General features: G+C 48.5%; 1 protein-coding gene across 3 annotated transcripts in view; it reads left to right on the top strand.

The window, feature by feature from the left end:
- hivep2a (HIVEP zinc finger 2a) overlaps positions 1 to 16,307 on the top strand; it is a 56,039-nt gene that overhangs the window by 5,133 nt on the left and 34,599 nt on the right. For 2 of the 3 annotated variants that reach the window (XM_067241251.1, XM_067241252.1), the window contains exon 2: positions 19 to 80. The gene's annotated coding sequence lies outside the window, so the exon portion shown is untranslated. Of the gene's footprint in view, positions 1 to 18; positions 81 to 15,017; positions 15,228 to 16,307 lie in introns of those variants that run through there. The other variant, XM_067241250.1, reaches the window with a different exon arrangement.

The following is a 16,307-nucleotide window of genomic DNA, read 5'->3' as shown; positions in this document are numbered from 1 at the left end:
TCTATCCTTGCTCTGCAGGGGGTGTGTCTGGATTAGTGAACCAGGACCAGCCAAGACCAGCCAAAGTCAAACAACCGCAGGTGTGTCTATCTATCGATCGATCTATCTGTCTATCTATCTGTCTATCTATCTGTCTATCTGTCTGTATGTCTGGGGATGTACTTATGGGAGTTCAATTCATTTGGCATTTGAACAGAGTCCATGAGACATATTCTACATTTAAAATGTAGAATGCCATGATTTAGATGGGCCCTTTGTCTGGTTTGTGTGTGTGAGAATGAAAGGATGGGCGAGGGAAGAAAGGAGTGAGGGAGGAGGGCTAAGTATGTGTCGCTTTGGAGAATGAGTCTGTTCTCACCATAACTGTTACCACCGTTCTGGTTTACTGTAGCTTAATGCAGCACAATCTTTGCACATATATGGCTGATACATGTGTTGTATGTGATGTGTAACCCTGTAACAACACCAAGACTGGTTATTCTGCTAATGCTGTCATATTTGTGTGGATGTACTCTACAGTTGCAAAAGTACTGTTTGTATTTGCATATTCTATGTGCGTGTGTGTGTGTGTGTGGGGGGGTCTGTGTGTGTCACCACTGTGTCAGTTCCTCTTCCTGTGTCTGTCTGCTGTCTCTGTGAAGGATGTGACCTGAGATGTGTTTTCATGATGTCCTGTATCTCTATGTCTTCATAGATGGCTGCTGAGGAGGTGGTGCGTGTGTGTGTCTACGCGTTGATGCTCTCATTTTCACAGAGGGTGTCAGAGGCTGTGAACAGATATACATGTAAAAAAGTCTGATAAGGACCACAACCAGTTTGCGTCTATGCCTTGGTGTGTGTGTGTGCGTGTGTGTGAGAATGTGACACTCCTCGTTGTCAGCTTGCACACAGGAAGTGAGAGTGTGCGGGGTGTGTCAGCTGTCAACACCGGGGTGGGGGCCCATGTTTGTGTGTGTGTCTGTGCAAAGAAGGGAGACTTAAAACGGTCTGAGAAGAGAGTTCTAAAGATTTGTCTGCCACTGAGCCACCATTACTTTGTGCATGTGTGTGTGTGTGCACGTGCACATGCAAGTGTTGAGGCGTGAGTGTACTTGTGTGGGCGGCAGTAACAGGGTGCTGAGGCAGGTTGGAAAGTCACTGATTGCACAAGCTGTTCTCAGACGGCGTGGATTCAGTCTGCAACTCCTCACACTTCTCAAAGCTTCCACGGCTCCTTTCTCCATCCCCCGTGCCTTATAGAAGCATCCAGCATCCAGCATGTGTAACTGTTTATTTTCTTAATGTCAAGGTGAAGGGCTGTTGGTATGACTGAGTCACACAAAAAGGGTTTTCACGTCTGTCTCGCCAATGGGAGCTTCAGACCTGAGGAGATTTTTGGAGCTTCATTTTGCTCATGTTTAGCATTCGCTCAAAAGAGGAGCCAAATGACGAAGTCACGCTTCTGCACAACGTTTTCATGTTTTTTGTTAAGTGAATATTGAATCAGAATGTAAATGTGTTCATCTGTAATAGGTACTTGACAATTGCGTTTTTGATTCATAGTGTATTTGAAAACCTCTGATGCTTTGTCAGAGGACATAGTGGCAGCTAATTTGCATTGAAACTGAGGGGCTCAACATAAATTGTAATTTAAATGATTGAACTGCTTCAACTGTGTTGGATGTGATGTTAGCTTAGCATACACAAGTCTCCTGTTTCTAACCCCAACCAGGATGGCTGCTGTATCAGTCAGCAGAGCAGCAGACTAAATTGGATCCCCTCCCCTCCCAGCCCCACTTCTGCTCCTCTCCTCCTCTCCTTCCCTGCTGTGATTCAGTGTTGCTTCCAGACATGTCTTTTCTAGGCAAAAGGTGATTTAGGTTTTCAGAGATAGTTAAAGATGACAGGAGAGGTTGCTGTGTATGTGTGTGTGCATGCGTGTGTTTAATGAAGACCACAAATGGTTTGTCACAAAATATATATTCCTAGTCACTCCTAGTCACATTAGACCAAAGCTTCACAGTCTGTGACCAACAAGACTCTGATGAGGATCTGTAGCAGAGGAGGTTTGGAGTCTCTCTTCGGTATTCTCTTGGTCTAATGGGAGGAGACCTACTCATCTTACAAGGTTTCTTCCAAACCACTTTGGCTATACTGAAAAAGAACATGAATCTCCAGACCGGCCAGCCAAACAACTGCTGTAAGCAACCCAGTATTGCCATTGGCTGTAGAGTAAGGAAATTACTTAAATGAAGCTGGCAGATTGGCCAGCTCGCTGGCTATTTTATTACAGGAGCTCCAGTGTACTAGACAATAGACACGGGAAGAGAAAGAGACCAAAGTAGAAAACGCATTTTCCGTTACTATGGGAACCCTCTCGCCACCAACTCAAGCTTTGTCCTTGACGGATTCGGATGGGGAGTGTAAGAATATGGTGCACACGTACACACACATATACACACACACATGTACACGGCTCAGAGGAGTGCTTGCACTGGGAAACAGCTGTGGCCAAATGTTTGCCCCCTGAAGAACAGAAGGCGGGGTGTGTGTGTGTGTGTGTGTGTGGGGGGGGGTTCTAAATTTGGCACTATCAGAATAAAAAAGACACGCAAGTCTGCTGTTTGTCCGCTGTGTGTGTGTATGTGTGTGTGTTGATCATTTGCCTGCTTATCACAGCGACGGTGTTAGGGAACTAAATAGGCAACCCCCCTTTCTCGCCTCAAAACACACACACAAACACATGCATGCACACACACACACACTCTCGGTGCTGAACACACTCTCTATTGATTGGATACATTAAGAATTTATAGCTGCCAGTCTAGCCACAAATAAATGGATGTGTTCAAGTAAGTAGATGGCGCTGACTATTTATCCTTTTGGCTGTGCAAACACACACACACACACACCAACCCACACATACACACACAAACATTGATACTCTACCTCGTCCTCCTCACGCTGAATTCAGGATGATAAAGAACTGTGAGGTCTCACACACACAGACCAACACACACACACCCCAACAAATACACACAAACACATGCACACACACACAAACACAGTGTACAGGGGAGATAACAGAACATTTGAATGTGAGTAGCTAGGAGAGGACAGCAGCCCTGAGGTGCTGTTCCTGTTTCCTACCCACAAGCCCCTGGGCTGAAGCTGTGTCCCTAGTCAAAACACATGGAAAGCGTCTGGACAGCATTTGTGTGCGTGTGTACAGACATTTGGGTGTGCCTCTCTGTATGTACGTGTGTGCGCTTTGAGTGTGTGTTCGCACACAAGGGTATTTGTGAGTGTGGTATTCCAGTAAGAGAGGGGGATCGGGTTTGTTAGGTAAATGATGCTGCTACATTAGTGACTTCCGCTTAGCAGGAGGAAGGGATTCATTCTTGAGCAGAAAGAAAAGAGGATGGATGTGTAGAGCGCTGGATGGAAGTATGAATTTTTGAGGATGATGACGATGATGATGGTCACGGTCAGCCAATGCCAAGAGCGTCTGTCATCGTTTTTGTCAACGGACACAACCACATCGAGTTATCATTTGAACTTTGACCCTGACGGGCACACGCCAATCTAGAGAGTTGTATGTCTAGCTATCAAAATAGTCAGGATGCTATTATTTTGTTGTTGATTTCAGTTACCTCAATTTTATACTGTGGCTGAACCTGCAGCACGATTGGTCATGTCAACACCTCTATGGGGCTTCTAAAGAAATGAATCGAAAGAACTTCATAAAAACAGCCGAGTAATTGTGAGACTAGTTGAGGTGGAGGGGAGGATGGAGATAGAAAGAGGACGAGGAGGGTGGGATGAAAGGAGGTTGGGGGAGGAGATAACGAGGTCAAGTGGGTGTTGAGTGATTGCACACAGGCTCTTTTGGCCTTGGCCTCCCTCCCCTTTCCTTCCTCTTTCCGTTTCTCTCTCTCTCTGTCCCTTTCCCTCCCTCTCCCTCCCTCTCTCTCTCTCTCTCTCTCTCTCTCTCTCTCTCTCTCTCTCTCTCTCTCTCTCTCTCTCTCTCTCTCTCTCTCCTCCCTCCCTCCCTCCCTCCCTCCCTCCCTCCCTCCCTCCCTCCCTCCCTCCCTCCCTCCCTCCCTCCCTCCCTCCCTCCCTCCCTCCCTCCCTCCCTCCCTCCCTCCCTCCCTCCCTCCCTCCCTCCCTCCCTCCCTCCCTCCCTCCTTCTCCTTGCCATGAAGCAGGTGGTGAGGTCTGTGTGGCACCAGTTGGTGCCCCGGTGTGTGCACGCGCACGCGCACACACACACACACCAGTTGGTGCCCTGGTGCCCACAGCTGTGCCAGGCAGTGACTAAATCCCTCGTTCAATCCGCCCACACTCTTAAAAGAGCAAATGGCATCAGTCTCTCTCTCTCTCTCTCTCTCTCTCTCTCTCTCTCTCTCTCTCTCTCTCTGTCTCTCTCTCTGTCGCTCTCTTTCTCTGTCTTCTGTTTTCTTCTCTTTTATAATCCTTTGCTCCATCTTTCTCTATCACTGTTTCTTTCCCTCCCTCATTTCCTCACTGTCAGTCCTTTGCTTCCTATTGCACATTCCTCTCATACTTTTAAATGTTTCTCTCTCTCTCTAAGAGAAGGCTGGGAGGCAGAGAGAGGGGTGGCGGGGCGGAAGAGGGAGGAGGAGAAGAGGAAGGCAATGATGAAGAGTGCGACGGAGAGGCAGAGGTATATGATTTTCCTGGCTGGAATGGAGGACTGTTTCTATGGGAGAGAGAGAGGGAGAAAGAGGGGGAGAGAGAGAGAGAGATCAGCAGGTGACCAATTTGCAGCACTTAGCTTGGCCTGGCCTGTCAGAGAATGGTGGAGAGAGGAGAGAGAGCACACATTCACAACTGACGGAGTTGTATATGAATGGCACAGGGCTGCTGTGCGCACACACACATACACACATGCCTGCCACCCACATAACAGCTCTGACATAATTTCCTGTCCTCCCACTGGAAGCGTGTCCTTGGTTACCGAGGCCTGGCATGGTGGACACATGGCGTGCAAGGCCACGTAGGCGTATGCTGTGTTGTGTGTGTACGCGTACGTACACGCACACTTGTGTGTGTGTGTTGTGTGATAGAAAGGAATGTTAAGTGTGTCCTCACTCATTGACCCCAGTTATGAGATGATAATGGCTCTCGTCTTCTTTCGGCCACTAGCTAATCAGACCTCACAGTGTAAAACGGATTAATCTGACCTGCATTTTCAGATGAAGTGCTTCAGACCAGACCAAGGCGTTGCCAATCCCAGAGAGATAGGACACCAGGACAATGCTGGTGTTGCTACCAGTTCATGTGAGGGTGCTAACAGCATCTTGTATCGAGTCGTTAGCTTAGTGCACCCAAGATCGCTTAACCACAATCTCCTCTCGTCTCCTCAATCCAGTGTTAGGCCTATCACCTCATATTGACATTTCAGTGTAGCAAGGGGATTAGGTTGCTTTCAGGATTAACATTAACTAGCTAGCTTCTAACGCCTCTTATGCCATTCACATCTCCTGGGATTAGATGATGATAGCTAGCTAGCACCTAGCGGATCGTATGCCATTCGGATCTCATAGGATTAGCTAGCGGTAGCTAGCTGGCAGGGCATTAGCTCTGAGCCCCAGCCTCCCCAACAGCATCAAAGGCAAAGTCTTAAATCTCTAATGACCTGAAAACATGTAGCATCTGACTTTCATTGACTGAACATTTCACCTCTGAAGTAGGAGATGAAGCAAATACAGACCGGAACTGACAAGGGTGTGTGTGTGTGTTTGTGCGCGTGTGTGTGTCTCCAAGTCCACCCCTTGATCCGCAGTCCTCAGCATGTCAGGAGGTTTCATCCAAAAGACACCGCATGCCAAGAGGTTTCTCCGCCACTTTCCATACCCCCATCTTTTTTCTGGTTCCACCAATCCACCCATCCCCTGTTCCTTTGCTTTGGCCCCGTCACGCGTCCCGACCCCTGGTGTGAGCTCACAGCCAAAATGGTTGCCTTTCCTTGTGTGTTCTCCTTGGAAGGGATGCCCCCACACCCACCCCCCCATCCCCTCCCACCTCCACCCTTTAAAGGGCTTCTGTTGTTGTGACAGACAGCGCGGGGCATAGATGGTATGTGTGTGATGGGGGATGGGGTGGAGGGTGGGGGGGGCTGTGGTATGAGAGTGCCTTTTGATGTACCGGTATTTGTTTAAGCTTTCCTGATAGACTTCTCCTGTTTGACACTAGAAAATAGTCTATTTTTGTTGTCACATGCAATATGATCAGCCTGCTATGACAGGGGAGGTGTGTGTATGTTTGCGTGTGCGTGTGTGGGTCGGTGTGTGTATGCTTGTGTGTGTATGCAAGCATACAGTAGGGCGCCCCTGTTTTGTGACAGATAAAGTTACAGTGATAGTTCTTTACAGGGGAGTGCCATGGTATTAGAGCTCTCTGTGAACATGAAACACTCATAAAAGCACACAGGCAGCCCTGTGGAATGATACGTGTCTGTCTGTCCGTGTTTTTACCAGCCCTACTGTGTCTGGTCTAGTTTAACATTGATGCTGTTGGCATGTGCGTTCTTTTGATATTTATAAACAGGTTTTATCCAGAGAGGATGAGAGTATGAGAGGAAAGGATGAGAGGAGAGGATGAGAGAGGAGTGGATGAGAGGAGGAGGGGAGAGGCTGGTGTGTCAATCATCACTTCCTCCCACCACTCACCTGTTTCCTGTGGTGACAGGATGCAGCATAGCTCCTTACACACACACAGACACTCAGGCTTGCAGGCGCACTTGCAAACTTGCAATCTCGCAAACGCACCACCACGTTTATAAATACACACAAACACACACACACACACACACACAGACTGTTGTTGTGTAGCAGGGCTGAGGAAGTGTGAGGTCTTTGTGTCAGGTGTGTGGTGCTCCCAGCAGCCCACGCTGCATATGGTGCTGCAGAGAAAAGACTGGCTCTCCTCTCCTCATCTCCACTTCTTTCCTCTCCTTATCTTCTCCTGCTCTTCTCTTCCACTCCTCTCTTCATCTATCCTCCACTCCTATTCCTCCCATCTTCTCTTCTCTTCAGTACTGCCTCAACCTAATCACCACCCAGACTGGAAGGGATGTCTTCCATTTCGAAGTGACCATCATTTACTCTCAGCTTATTACCAAGAAAAACAGGGTGTATTTTAAGAAATAATTCCTCTGTCTGCACAAACACAATCTTTGGTCAGCATAGACTGCCGGGGATTTAAATGTACTTCTCCATAGGAAGTTTGTGATCATGCCTCCCACAATTTCCTAAAATATTCCCGCTGTGTTTTTCATACATGTACATGTGTGTGTGTATGTGTTTACATTTAGCAGACGCTCTTATCCAGAGCGACTTACAGTAAGTACAGGGACATTCCCCCCTGAGGAAAGTAGGGTGAAGTGCCTTGCCCAAGGACACAACGTCAATTGACACGGCCAGGAATCGAACTGGCAACCTTCAGATTACTAGCCCGATTCCCTAACCGCTCAGCCACCTGACTCCCTGCGTACTGGTGTTTGTGCGCATGTGTATATGTGTTTATGTGTGTGTGTGTGCATTGGCAGGCGTGAAGGTACAGTTGGAAGCAAATCTGCAGGTTCGTCTTTTTATCTCATATCTGTCCTTTTCTGTCCCTCCATCTTTCGTGTTGGCAGCCTTCCCTCCTCCCCTCCATCCTCCTGCCGCCTCCCCTCTCCCCCACCCTCTCCTCCTTCCCTCAGAGCTCTAAATCCAGCTTCTTGTCTGCTGTCAGCACTCCACCCTGCCACTAACTCACACGTTCTCCCATGTTGCATGGTGCACGGTTCATCATCAGGGGTGGGGTCGCTCCAAACAAGCCACGTGGGAGGGGCCAATGTGTCCGCTTTGCATGGCATCCTCCTCCCTCCCCTCCTCTCTTCTGTTGCCTCCCCCTGGGGGTTTTGAACCTGGGCCTCCCTGGTCTGAACACAAATGTCATTAGATCTGTCATTAGCCCAGGGTGAGGGTGCGAGGGTGGCTGAGTCAGAGTGTTGGCCATTTTCGGTTCTCGCGACAGGCAGTGTGCGCTTTTACCTCGGTGCGGCATATTTGTACTTACCTCGCCATGCTTTTACGCGCAAATTGCAAAAAAAATACGCCTGAAGTGGGCGCAAAAGCGTTAGTAATGAGGCCCTCTGTGTCTCCAGTAGGGGCTGCAGGGTACACACACCCAGATAGAAGCTCTGTGGGCAGGTATTCTATTGTTGTCCTCACAGGTGCCTCTCTTTTTTTACTCTCTCTAGCTCTTTCTTTTTCCCTCTCTCCACGTAGTCTGCAGTTTTGTTCAGTTCCAACAATGCAAAGCTCTGCATTTTACTTATCCCCCCTCTCTCCTCACCTCACCTCCCCTCTCCTCCTCATCCCTCCTTTTCATGACACCCTCCCTCTCCTTTCCTCTCCTCTCCGCTCCTCTCCTCTCTTCTCTTCCCCCTCTCAGATCCCCTCCTTCCTCCAGACTCTTAGTTGCGGTACCTCCGGAACCCCCCACTGTTCCCTGCCTCCTGTTCCTCAGATGGCCTTGGGGGGGCTGGTGGGGCTGAGGAAGGCTAAATTTATCTTCTCTCTCCCCTCCCCTCCCTCTCTTCCCCTCTCCTCTCCCCTCCCCTCCCTCTCTTCTCCTCTCCCCTCTTCATTAGTGGTTGATCTCAGCAATGCTGGGCAATGGGTCCTGAGGAGTTTGGGGGAGGGCAGAGGGTTGCATTATATAAGCCTTATGTAACAGGATACGTATTTGATGGTGTGTTGAGGCTGTTTTGGGGGGTGTCAGGGTGGGTGTTGGCCCTGTGTTTAGTCCCTGATTTGGCAACCCCTCTCGGGTTGCCAGGGTGAGAGCGGGGCCGTGGGGGTGGGGGCGTGCGTGGGGATGATGGGCTCTACCTGCGGAGGTCTGTGAAGACACACTCAGTGACAATACACTGTGTGTTTGTGTGTGCATCTGTGTGTAGCTGAGTATGTATGTGTACGTCTGTTTGTTTGTTTGTGTGTGTCTGCATATGTGTACATGTGTGTCGTTGTGTCTGAATGTGTGTGTGTGTTGTGTGCTTCTATGTATGTGTGTGTCTGTTTGTTTGTATGTGTCTGCATGTGTGTGTCTGTGTGTGTTTCTTCATGCGTGTGTGTGCCCTGTCTGTGCTGCTTCCTACAGTATATTGTATCCTACATAACGATATATGCATACAAAGTTCTGTAGATAACTCCTAGAGTGGAATAAGGGTAGAACAAAAACAGTTTAAAAATACATTTTGATGCATTCTCTCAGCTGAATTATGGATCAGCTGTAGTCTTTTGTCTTAAGTTGAAGGGAAGAGACAGAGGCGTGGGCGAGGGTGTCAGTGCCCGAATGAGACAGGGAGGGGCGGAATGAAACGAAGGGTAAGAAGAGGATGTTGCAGAGGTGGACCTGGGATGGGGACATGGGATCTGCTCTCTAACTTTAGAGCTTTTGAGCTGAGCTGACAGCTAACAGGGAAACGTCACCGATAACTGTCAGTTATTATTCGTTATTTAATAGGATCCCCATTGGTGGAGTGGTTGTTTTAGTTTTTTTTTTGCTTTTGAACAAGTGCTCTCTTAATTCCATTAATTGAATTCCATTTGAACACATTATCTACTTATCATTTCTGACATGATGGAATGTGTTTATAAAGCTTCTCTGGTCCAAGCAGTGTTATACCAACAACAACAAAAAGGAATGTCTTCCAGTAAGGGCTGTTGTTGTTTATGCATCGATGACACAAAAGACCTTGCCAGTAAACACAAAAATCAACATCTTATCAGGTTGTTTAGCACAGGAGCCAGGTTCAACCACACGTTTCCTTGTTTCCGGAAGACTTTCTGGAAAATTCCATAAAAAAGCGTTGAGTCACGCTTAAACGTCCCAACAGTGGAAGGGATTAGAAGTGGGCCAGAGGGGAGTCGTTTTCAGAGACATAAACAGGGACAGTGCTGCACTCCTCGTTAGAGAGTGAATATATAGGATGCTCATCTGGGATGGAAACAGAGTTTTGTTTGGGAATATGAGGTTTTCTGGTAGCGTTTGTGTGTGGGTATGTGTTTGCGTGTGTGTGTGTGAGGGAGAGAGAGAGATAGAAAGAGAGATAGAGAGATATAGAAGCTGTTTTGTTCTGATGTGATAAGATGAGTCAGAACAAACCAGGAACCTGTTGGTCTTAAAGACAACCGAGGCCCCAGCTGCTCCATTCCTGTGTAACAACATTCTATAGTTCAGAGGTCAGGGTTCCGGTGTTTAGTGTTCAGAGTGTTCAGGTGTGTAGATGGATTAGACCAGTCCAACACTTTACAGTACCCAAACCCCCTACACAAAGACCAATTTGATGAAAACAAATGGAAAACGTTTCTACATAGTATATTGTTTGTTAGAATATAATTTACTGAATATGCACAAACTGTTTGAATTGGGAAAACATTTCTGTGCCTCAAGGACTGAGGCAATGTGACTGTATTGTTCTTCAATCTGCCATGACATTTTCTGATGGAGGGTCAAGCATGGTTATTCTATTTCCAGTCATCACAACATTATCCCCATTGTGTGTTTGTGTGTCTATGTGTGTGTGTGCCCTGTTGCTGCGTGGGTGTGTGTGCCTTGAGCGGGGTGTTATTTGGTGTATGTACAGTATGTTAGGTAGCCTGCTCTGGGTACTGTCAGCTGTGCCTTAGGGAGTGGAGAGAAAGGTTGAAACACACACACACATACATACTGGAACATCCAAGTGGGTAGCCCCAAATATTATTCGCTTGAACTGGCTTGACTCAGACAGGCAGTCAGACAGACTGACAGGGAGACAGGGAGGCAGGGAGACAGGGAGGCAGTGAGACAGGGAGGCAGGGAGACAGAGAGGCAGTGAGACAGGGAGGCAGGGAGACAGACAGGATGTCAATTTGACACAGACAGACGGGCAGGCAGACAATTCTACAGACAACAAGGTTGACATTGGCATTTCCATTTTGACTTCCATCAACAAGTATTCACAATCCTACACACACCCCGCCATAACTTGTAGACGTAGTCTACAAATAGACCCCTGAACCTGACAGATTGGGTTAATTAGCTGTCGAGCTGAGATGTGTGACGATGACGCATCCCAATTAGCACCAGCCACATGATCCCACCGCCATCTGCCCCCACCCTGGATAAACATGGTGGCACATGACCTGATTATCAAGCCACGGGTACCTCCCTCTCTCCTACCCGCCCATACATCCATCCATTCATCTCCTCACCCATCCATCCATCCATCCATCCATCTCCCCACCCATCTATTTATCTCCCCATCCACCCATCCACCCATCCATCCATCCATAAGAGTTTCTTAAAAGGAGGTAACCCTGTATGGTTTGAGATTCTAGCTAGTAAAACCCCAGTGGTAGTTGTAATGAGTGAACCCAGGTACCCCCAGTTTGCTGTCTCTCTGACAGTCACCTGCACCAACATGTGTAAGGGTGGGGGGTGGCATATGGGTGTGTGGGCGTGGGGGCAACGCTTATGTGTGTGTGAAGATCACAGTGTGTATGTGTGAGGCAGGGCAGGGGGAGTTTTTTATTGGCAGGGGCGTGCATTTGTGTGTTTGCTGACAACATGTGGGTGTGTGCGTACGTGCCCAGCAGGGTCTTGTGTTTGGGAAGCCCCCCATGCTAGCCCAGCTGATGTGTTCCAGTCCTGGCTGGGTAACCAGACCTGCCTGGCTGGCTGTCTGGGCCAGGGAAGCAAGCTGACACTGGAGGAGGAGGGGGGGGGGGGACTACCCCAGGGTATGTGTGTGTGTGTGTAGCACGGGAGATCAGAGCTGTGCTCAGCTCCCCACACACACATCTCGCCAGGGGCAACAGGTGCTGGGGGCAACATGAGTACTCCAGGGAATGACAGGACGACATGGCCAGAAAGAGGGAGTGAGAGAAAGAGAGAGAGAGAGAGAGAGAGAGAGAGAGAGAGAGAGAGAGGGAGGGAGTGACATTGAGAGAGAGAGAAAGAAAGAGGGGGGCTTTAGGGAGTGACATTGAGAGAGAATTTGCTTTGGGAATCTGTTTTCACTGTTGGAATCGGGGACAGCTGTGTGTGTGTGTGACAGGGGGTCTAGTGGAAAACATGCCGGTTGAGCCGGGGCGAGGGCAGGCGGGGTTATGTAACACTAAACTGGATCCCCGCCGGGGCAGGCTCCCCCTCCCTCGCTCTCCGCTGAGTAGAGCCGCGCATCTTTTATCTCCTCTCTCTTATTCTCACTTTTTCCTCCCCTTTCTCTTTCCTCTCCATCCCTTCTTCTATCTCTTTCTTTCTCTAGTTTCCTCCTCCTCTACAAACCCCCTCCCTCTCTCTTCCTCTTCCTCTCGCTCTCCCTCCCTCACTCCCTCTCACTTACTCACTCACTCTCTCTCTCTCTCTCTCTCTCTCTCTCTCTCTCTCTCTCTCTCTCTCTCTCTCTCTCTCTCTCTCGTTTTCGTTCTGTCAAAGTGCCTCCCGCTGCCTCAGGGGCTGCTGGGAGATCCTAGTGTCAAGGGTCGAATCTGGTCGTGACATCAACTTAGAAACTCACCCAAGGGCAGGCTCACACATTCACACACACTCAAACGTACACACACACAGACATACTGTACACACACAAACAAAAACAAAATGGCACTGTATGGATTAATATGTAAGTACTATATATGTAAACACTATATGTCTGGCTGTGTGTGTTTGTGTTGCTTCTTCTGCTGTAGGGTATTCTTTCTTTCGGCTGTTTGGAGTAGTGAATCTCTCCAGACAAGGTTCCTCCCTGATTCTCTGCTCCAGTTACCAAGCTGTTGGATTACATGTTGCTCTGCTCTTTTTAGACCAGCGCTTCTGGCTAATTCACATAACATCGTAACGTGTGTACGTGTTTAGGCTTTTGTGTGTTTTTGTGTTTTGGGCTTGAGTGCGTTGATGTGTGTCTGTCAACGAGTGCGTTTGTGTGTGTGTGTATTCAGTCCTTGCCGTGACGCCCAAATATAACAGCGTGATTGCTTAAAACGGTTCCTCCTCCCCCTTTCTGTGCTCTTCACAGGAAGTTTCACATTTGTCCATGTCTGTCCTAGCTGTGCCATCTCTTCACACTGTCCATGTGTGTGTGTGCATGTGTGTGTCTCTATTGCCACCAGAAGGAAACATCACTTTCATGTCTTTCAGGCTCTTAAACGAAGCCCCTGTGGAAGCGGTGATGTAAATCGGTTCAAAAGAATATTATATGATTTCAACTTTACCCATCAGCCACTGGGGCGCATATGATGCAAGTTCTGGCGTCGCCGTGGATACTTAATTAATCCGAGTTAACGGGAAAGCTCTTTGATAAAGATATCAGGATCTGGAACAGGATCCCCGAAGGCCAGGAAGACCTGCAGACACATCCCTCTTATTAAACATTGATGCACTAAAGAGGCAAAGATTAAAGTATCCCAATTAACTCTGTGTTTGTCTGCTGTTGTCCTGCGGAACGGAGCGAGCGTTTATGTCACGTTGGGGGTTTGTTTTCGTGCCGGTGGCTTGTTCGATTTGCGATCCTGTGTTTTCACTCTCGCTCGTGAGGAGTAGGAAGGGGAGGGGTATTGTGGGGTGGATGCCAGGAGAAAGGGTGATCAATGAGGGGTGATCTGTCCCAATGACATTGTGTTGCACCACAGGCATGTCTCAAAAGTGGAGTTAATCACCAGCCTCCAGTATGGAAACGCAAACATCTAACGTCTAGAGTCTAGACCAAGACTAGCTGATGACTGGCTATCTAATGCAAATTTCCAGATTGTCAGATAGCTAAAGACAAGCTAATGCTAATACCCAGGTTGTCAGATAGCTAAAGACCAGCTAATGCTAATGCCCAGGTTGTTAGATAGCTAAAGACCAGCTAAAGGCTAGATGGCTGGCCATCTCAGGGTCGCCTCTGGGTTGTGTGTGTGTGTGTTCCAAGCTACCCATAAGTAGGTCAAAGGAGGTTAGGTATTCTGGGATGTGTAAATAGGATTCCCCAGGAACAATGGGATCATCGCAGGCTAAATTTAACCATGAGGATTTGACCTGCACTGGCTTGCATGGGACAGGGGTAGGCATTTAAAAGAGCTAACTGGGTTAGTTGTGCAGCTAAGATAATCAGGTTAGTGCTGGTGTCCTTCCTAAACCCTGGTGTGTCTTTCCTGTGATGTCTAAGATGTCCTAATGCTGTGTCACAGCTAGAGGAGAGGTGGAGGCAACAATAGAAACCTATGGAGTACTGTGTGTGTGTGTGTGTGTAGGGGCAGGGGGAGTGATTATTACAGTGTTGTTCTGCCCCTCAAGGTACCCTACAGGAGGACCACCCCCTAGTCAGGTCCACCCATGCTAGGTTCACATTATTGCGTATTTTTAGGATCTGCCTGCAGAATGTGGGCGTGCTCTGAATTTCTGTGCTACATACTGATAGGCTGTGTTGGAGTCATAAACATCTGTTCTGATTGGTCAAACTCATCCCTATGGACCTAAAAGTTGGGATGAAGTTGAGGTAAAACCCACCGGCGGCCAGTTTGTCAAACATAGTTTGACAAAATTTGAACTAGGCTTAAGGCTTTCTAACACACATAAACACACTCACCACACACAACTGCTCTGCCTCTTCACCTTCTCCAACCCTCTCTTTGCAGTCTCGCCGTGCAAAGACAGCGCAAACTGGCAGAGGTTAAGAAGACAAACGAGAGAACAGGAAAGACAAACAGACAGAGAGAGGGAGAAAGGGCCTGTCTACCTCCTGCCTGCACGCGTGTGTGTGTAAAGTGCGTGCGTGTGCACGCTCAGCCTGCTGAGGAGCGGGCTGTAGGAAGATCCTGTGCGTGGTGTGTTGTGTAAGCCCTCAAGGGGCCCCATTGCTATTTCAGTCCTGGATATGCGTCACGCCTGGGTATTTTCTCTGGTGACCGACCCTGCTTCACTAGGGCTCCTAGCTAGCATAGCACACACTTGCTACAACAGTGTCTGGCTCGCAGGCTGGCTGACTGACTGTGTGGCTGACTGACTGGCTGTCTGGCTCTCTGGCTGTTTAGCGGGCTTCCTGGCTGGCTGGCTAGCTGGCTGGATAGCTGGTTGATGATCTCGCCCAAGCCTGGTCAGAGGAGATCTAAGGACAGAGGGAAACGGAGGAATGGATGGAAGGATGGCTGTAACAGCGCAGGAATGCTTCTGATGAACGGGGGAGAGAGGGACAGGGGAGCTGATACAGACAGGTTGGTCTCCTTCTCTCCCTCTGTCCCGTTTTGCTCTTTCTTTCTCTCTCTCTCTCTCTCTCTCTCTCTCTCTCTCTCTCTCTCTCTCTCTCTCTCTCTCTCTCTCTCTCTCTCTCTCTCTCTCTCTCTCTTCTCTGTCTCTCTCTATTTGTATCTCTCATACTGTATATGAAATCATGGTTGGGAGTCCAGGTGCTTGTGTTAAGAAGGGATAGTTCTGTTGTCCTGTTGTTGTTTGAGTGTATTACAGTACATGTGAGTGTGTGTGAGTGTGGGTGAGGGGAATGACAGCGGTGGCTCGAGCGCATCTGGCACAGGCACACACACAGGCGTAGCGGAGGGAGTGCGTTGAGGTGTTTCCTGTGTGTTGTCCTAACATGCAGCAGCGCTGACTGACAATGTGTGCGTGTGTGTGTGCAGTCAATCCCTGCCTGTGGGTGTTTTCTCTGTGTGTGTGTGTGTCTCAGCTCTCCCATATCAGGAGCTGTGTATGTATGCTTAGCAAGGCAGGCATTTCCTATGAGTGTAGTGGATAAGACAAAAACCTGTGATATAACCTGACCTCTGGACCTCTCCCTCTCTTTCTGTCTCTCCTCCTCTATCTCTCCTTCTTTCCTTCCGTTCCCCTCTATGTTTTCCTCGATTACTAACGTTTCTCTCTTTTTTGTCCCGCTGTGTGGATGCACATGCTATTTTGTCTCTGACTGAGGGCACACACACACATATACACACACAGACACACACAAACATAATGGGGCCAGCTAACAATCTCACACAGGGGTGTCAGTTCCCTCTATTAACAAAAGGACACCCTCCTGGTTTTGTTCACAGACACACACTCAAACACACTTCCCCAGAGAAAAATGTTGACTCACAAGAGTTGAGACATTAACAACACATTAGCACCCTGTCTTCTGCTTAGTCTGTCTGTCTCTATCTGTAACCTGTCCATCTCTATGGCTTTATCTCTAGCCTGTCTCTCTCTCTCTCTCTTTCTCTCTCTCTCTCTCTTGCCTGTCTGTCTGTCTGTCTGACTCTCTCTCTCTATGCTGTCTCTCTCTTCCTCTAACCTGCCTGTAC

Source organism: Osmerus mordax, chromosome 8 (assembly GCF_038355195.1).
Source record: "Osmerus mordax isolate fOsmMor3 chromosome 8, fOsmMor3.pri, whole genome shotgun sequence".
NCBI classification, from domain to species: Eukaryota; Metazoa; Chordata; class Actinopteri; order Osmeriformes; family Osmeridae; genus Osmerus; species Osmerus mordax.
This window is presented reverse-complemented; position numbering and strand designations above follow the sequence as displayed.